The following is a 6453-nucleotide window of genomic DNA, read 5'->3' as shown; positions in this document are numbered from 1 at the left end:
GCTTATAGGGGAGATGCTTCAATCCTCCGGTCAGCTTTGTGTCCTCCTCTGGACTTGCTCCAACAGTTCCATGTTCCTCTGCTACTGGGGACACCAGAGCTGTGTGCAGTACGGTATAGAACCATAGAATTTTTATGGTTGGAATGGACCTTAGTGTGTGGCTTGTGTGGCCTCTGGAGCCAGACAGGAGCAGCAGATCCTTATTCCTGCATGGAAAATGTAGGGACAGGGACGTGGTTGAGGTTTGCCAGCGGCTGCCGCAGCCTGTAAATCAGGATGTGCTTTCCACTGCTCCATAAATTGAAAGCACTGGTCCTGAGGAGAAAAAAGTAAGTAAATGCACACTGCTCGTTTATTTCTGCTCCTCTTTCCTCCTCACCTACAGGGAAAAAAAAGATTTTACTTGTTTATCACAGCCACAGAACACAAAATATTGGAAATTGCACAGTAAATGGTTTGGCTTAAAATTGTTTTCTGGCTTATGGGATGGCATCAAATGGTTTTTGCTTCTAACAAGGGAGTGGGGAGATTCACCTGTCTGCCAAGAATCAACACGAAGCTCCTGGCCAGCTCTGTCCCATGTCAGGCTGAAGGACAGACAGTCTTCAGAGAGGAGAGAGACAGTGTCTGACTGTGTTCCAGATGAATATACTTGTTCAAAGGATTTCCAGCCTGGCTGCACCTTCCACGTCTTGAATGCAGCACCAACAGCACAGAAATACTCTGCTGGGATGTTTCAGTTAAAATATTAAGCTTGCATGTTGATTAATTAACTCTATCTGAGATTTAAACAGCTTAGAATGTCCCTCATATATCCCAGTGATAATATTCTTATCCCAGACTATTCCATTGCTGCTGACTCTTAACTCAGCAGGAGCTAAGAAATACCGTGAGTTCCTCCTTTGCTGCTGTTAACCTCAGAAACTAAATTGGATGCTGTAGTTCTTTCTGGGCAGTGAGAAATCCAGCTCAAGAAACAAATTAAATCACTAGGTTTTCCCTAAAAAATAAAGATCTCCTTCTGCCTCTTCAAAGTCTTTCCCAGCCCAATTTGCAGCTCGTGTCTACACAACTAAATTGAGGCTTTACACATTTTTCTTACCCCTTCAGTCTAAAAGAAGCATTTTGCTTCCACTATCTCCAGCCTCTCTCTCTCTCTCTCTGGTACATTCCCCAGATAAATTGTTTCTCCCATTAATGAGTTGTACATGGTACAAATCCCGTGTAGTAGTTCCCCATACGGCTCATTTCTCCACAAGACTTGCTGTGTCCTGGGCCAAGCTGGGAAAGCTTCCAAGGCAGGAAATCTGTGAGGCAGCAGATTGGGAGTTATTGACCTTCAAGAATATAGATTTCATTTATCAGGATCCTGTGCCACAGCCACGTTGTCCTCACCTGAATAAATTGGCTCTGTAGTCAACACTTGAATTTTTCAGAGGGTTCTGCAAGGGATTTGGGACACACAGCTCCTGCTTCAGTTAGGAGGTGGGAAAAATCACCAGCTGTGGGTTGGGTTTTGGTGATGTTGGTGATGTTTGCTGATGTTTTGGTGATGGTGGTGGTGTTTGATGATATTTTGATGACGGTGGTGGTGCAGCTGCACAAATGGCTAAGGGAAAATCCAGGTAGGTTAGGGAATAGCCTCAAGTTGCATGAGGGGATGGATATTAGGGAGCATTTCTTCACAGAAAGGATGGTCAGGCATTGGAACAGGTTGTCCAGGTGGAGTCGCCATCCCAGGAGGGATTTAAGAGATGTGTGCATGTGATACCTGAGGATTTGGAGCACACAGTTCCTGCTGCTGTTAGGAGGTAGGAAAAATGACCAGCAGTTTGGGTTTTGGTGATGTTGGCGCACACACAGAGGATAGAAAAGACTGGTTTTTACCTATAGCTCAAAGTGTTCATTAAAAATAATGTGACAAAATAAGAGCACTGCAAACTTTAAAAAACTTTTAAAGACTTTTTAAAGTAATGCCAATAATTTAAGCCAGAAACAAATGGTCATAATATCCTTTTTTTTTTCCCTGTGCATCTCCAATTACAGCTAAGGGTTACTTGGAAGAATGCTATAATTGAGTGCTTGCTGGTTGTGTGTTGTAGGTTAACTCAACCTAGATCATATTTAATCTGAGGATTCATTTTTTAGGCTCTGCAACATTGACAAAATTAATTACTAATATTAATATTCAGTAGTATCTAAAGGGCTTGTTGAAGCTTGGGGAGGTGCAGTGGAAACAGCCTCTGCTCTGGTGTGTTTATAGTCTCCACTGGCAAGGGTTGGAAGGTGAAGAAACATGGAAGAGGATTTAATCCTGCTAAAGTTATACAGTCAGTGGCAGAGCTGTGCTCCCTGCAGGCTTTGGTGTGTACACAGTGCCTGAGGCAGCACAGGTTGGCTTGGAGAGTCACAGGGTGGTTTGGGTTGGAAAGGACCTTTAAAGGTCATCTAGTCCGTGAGCAGGGACACCTTTCACCAGCCCAGACTAGGCACAGACTCAAGCTCTGCCAGGGGAGGGTTAGGTTGGATATTAGGAAGATATTTTTTACAGAGAGAGTGCTCAGACATTGGAATGTGCTGCCCAGGGAGGTGGTGGATTCACCGTCCCTGGAGGTTTTCAAGCTGAGACTGGATGTGGCACTTAGTGCCATGGTCTAGTGACCACGGTAGGGTTGGACTTGATCTTGGAGGTCTTTTCCAACCCGGTTGATTCTGTGGTTCTGTTCACAAATTGTGGATGACTGAAGCTCAGAAGAAAGTGGCACTCAAAATGAGGAAACATTAAGAGATTTTTGAAAGGTTTCCCTTGCTGATTTACCAAACAACTGAATATTGACTCGGTATCTATAATTCGGTTGTATATTTCTCTTCTGAGTCAAAATGAACTTAGTATGTAAAAATAAGCTCCTTTTCCTGGTGCTGTGCCTTTACTGCTGAATTCCTGTTAATTTGTGTTTAGAAGTAAAAATACTCTGTCTCATCATGCTAGATTAGATACATAATATGGATCAAAACATCCAGATCCTTCCCTTTGCCCAAAGTGTGTTGCAGAGTGCTCGTTCTGCCTTGTGATTTCCTGCAGACGTGATCCCTCATTACCGTGATTGTAATTAGTCCTTCTGAGGCATTTTTCACCTTCAAGGCACTTTGCAAACATGAGGGAACTCATGCTCATTCCACTCCTCTTCCCTACATAAATAATCTCATGAAGCTTGTTGGAGAAAGGAGAAGAATCAAGAGGAGAACGTAAGGTGGAGGTGTCAGCAGAGATTAATGTGGTACCAGGTTCTGCTCCTTGTGAGCAGCCATCGCTTTTCTGGCTTAAATCAGGTCACTCCTCAGCTTCTGGTTGTCCAAACATCAACCAATTTGTTTGCTGTAGGACTCAAAAGCTTCTTTTCCCTCGCTCAGCCCTACCAGTGTAGTTTCTAGCCATGTTTTCTTGATATCCTGGGCCAGATTAAATTCTATGTCAGCCTTGGCTTTTCTAGTCTCATATCTACCTGCTTTGGCCGCCTCTCTATATTCACTCCAAGTAACCTGAACCTGCTTCCACCTCCTGTGCATTTCTTGTTTGTGTGTCAGTAATGGCAGTTCTTGGTTCATCCATAGAGGTTTCATGTGCCCTTGGCGCAACTTTTTTCTCATTGGGATGCATCGTTCTTGAGCCTGGAGGAAGTGAGCCTTAAATAACAACCAGCTCTCTTGGGCCCCTCTTCCCTGCGGGGCTTATTTTTTCTCAACTTTTCCTGATAAACTAAGCAATGCAATTTCAACTTGCAGATCAGAAGACAAGTAGAATTCACCCGGCATGGATTTTGGGCTTTGGGATTTCATTTGTGGGTTTTGGGGTGTGAAATCTCTCTTAGTCATTCAGTGCTTTAGAGCACATGGGATTGGGGATCTGTGTGGGATGGGTACAGGAATGAGTTGTGTGCCTGAAGGTTTCCCCAGGAGCTCCATTCCCCCTCTCTCTCCCCAGCATCCACAGAATATCCTGAGTTGGAAGGGACCCCACAAGGATCAGATGATCCTGGATGAGATTGGATGTGGCACTTAATGCCATGGTCCAGTAACCACAGTAGGGTTGGACTCAGTGATCTCTGAGGTATCTTCCAACCTGGTTGATTCTATGATCAGTCCAACTCCTGTCCCTGCACAGACACACCAACACTGCACCCTGTGCCTGAGAGCATTGGCCAAACACCCCCTGAGCTCTGTCAGCCTTGGGGCTGTGCCCACTGCCCTGGGGAGCTGTTCAGTGCCCAAACACCTCTGGGGCAATAACCTTTTCCTGATATCCAACCTAACCCTCCCCTGGCACAGCTTCAGGCCATTTTCTTGGGTTCTGTCACTGGTCCCAGAGAGCAGATCTCAGAGCTGCCCCTGCACTTTTCCTCCTGAGGAAGTTGTATCCAGTGAGGAGATCTCCCTTCAGTCTCCTCTTCTCCAGGCTGAACAAGCTAAGTGATCCCCACCATCTTTGGAACTTGTGGCACTCCAGAATCTCAAACTCTTCATTCCCCAAAGTGGATGTTCTTAGGGAGCAATGGGGAGTTGTGTGTTCAGCCCTTTGCCTCAGCCTTGCTTCATCCAACTACAATCTCACTATCTCCAGGCCAAGGAACATGTGGCCTGGTGCTGAGAGGACAATTAGGTGCTGTGGACAGGGCATTTCAATTTAAGATGAAGGCTAATGCAATCTAAATGGATGTATAACTCATTCCAAACCTCATTTTTCTAACAAAGTAAGGTCAGCAATGCCAACCAAATTTCAGCAGCAGAGTCAGATCATCAAGTTTGCTCTCAGATAGCCTGGTGTGCTAATTTGAGCATATTTTTGGGTTTGAGTGGTTCTTTAAAGGAGAAAATAAAATGAGAAATGCACATTTAAAACCATTCTTGCTGCTCCTCATTAAGATTTTTGCCTTCTGAAGAGCTGAAGGATATTGTTAAATTTCTTTGGGTCAGTTGAGACGCTGCTGAATTTCATGGTTGAGGAAAGAGAGGAAGAAGAACCAATGGAAATATAATGAGTATTTGTTCAAAGCAATATCTGCAAATTGCCTGTCCTGTCTAATATAGATTATAGATATTAGAGGGAGAGGGAGGTGATTATGAAATGTAATCAATCAACAGCCTTTATCCAATGCCCTCAGTGCTGGGTTTCTCTGTGGTCAGGCTCTGTTGGCACATTACTGGATTTCTAGTTGGGCTTGCAGGAATAATTTTGTTTCTGAAGCAGTTTGATCATCTCACTTAATTTGCATCAAGTAAATTTGCATCCCTTGTCAGGGAAGGTCATGGAGCAGATCACCTTGAGAGCCATCGTGCAGCACATGGAGACCAAGCAGGGAACCAGGCCCAGACAGTGTGGGGTCAGGAAAGGCCGGTCCTGCCTGACCAACCTGATCTCCTGTACAACTCCCTCCTACTAGATGAGGGAATGGGTCTGTGATCTGATCAAGTGAATCCTCAGTCAGTTCACAGATGACACTAAGTTCAGTGGAAGAGTTAATGTGCTGGAGAGCAGTACAACTCTGCTGAGGGATGTGGACAGGTTGGATCCATGGGCCAAGGATGAGGCAAGGTGCTGGGTCCTGTCCTTGAGTCACCACAACCCCACTCAGTGCTCTAGGCTTGGGGTAGGGTGTGTGGAAAGCTGACTGCGCTTGAGCCCAGTGAATCTGCTGTAAGGATCTTAGGCTGTTACAAGGAATCTTTTCAACACTTTTGAAAGGGATGGACTGAACTGAGATGTCTAAATATAAAGAAGTGTAAAATGAAATTAATTCTATAAACCTTCATTTGAGCTGGGCAGTTGTCAGGTCTGGAGGTGTGAGGATGGGTGAACAGAACATCACCAGAACAGAAAGCAAAAAATGCAGGAGAGGAGGAAACTGGGGGGAGATGCAAGGGGGGAAAATACCTTCCTGCTTATTTTATATAATCACCCTTAGTGGGAGGGATTTAAAAGCTGTGTGGATGTGGCACCAGGGGACATGGTTAGTGGTGGCTGTGGCAGTGCTGGGAGTGACTGGAGTTTTTGCTCTTAGAGTCCTTTCCCATCCTAGACAACCCCTGACTGTGGTTCTCTCAGCCCTACAGCAGCTCCATGGCACACCAGGTGCACAGTGTTTTCAGGCACATGACCCAATGTATTTTGTGTGGTTTATTGAGATTGATTTTATTCTAATGCTGTTGTTTAAGCAAGGTATGTAATTCAGTTTGGAGTGACTGGAGTTTTTGCTCTTAGAGTCCTTTCCCATCCTAGACAACCCCTGACTGTGGTTCTCTCAGCCCTACAGCAGCTCCATGGCACACCAGGTGCACAGTGTTTTCAGGCACATGACCCAATGTATTTTGTGTGGTTTATTGAGATTGATTTTATTCTAATGCTGTTGTTTAAGCAAGGTATGTAATTCAGTTTCTTTGTTGTTGTTGTGATTTCTT

General features: G+C 44.8%; 1 protein-coding gene across 1 annotated transcript in view; it reads left to right on the top strand.

The window, feature by feature from the left end:
- The window catches only part of LOC103810504 (dedicator of cytokinesis protein 1-like), a gene marked incomplete at both ends in the record, with an annotated part of 39241 nt that overhangs the window by 24883 nt on the left and 7905 nt on the right, over positions 1–6453 (top strand). The window lies entirely within an intron of this gene.

Source organism: Acanthisitta chloris, unplaced genomic scaffold (assembly GCF_000695815.1).
Source record: "Acanthisitta chloris isolate BGI_N310 unplaced genomic scaffold, ASM69581v1 scaffold4671, whole genome shotgun sequence".
Lineage (NCBI taxonomy): Eukaryota > Metazoa > Chordata > Aves > Passeriformes > Acanthisittidae > Acanthisitta > Acanthisitta chloris.
The sequence above is the reverse complement of the archived record's forward strand: the minus strand, read 5'-3'. Positions and strand labels throughout refer to the sequence as shown.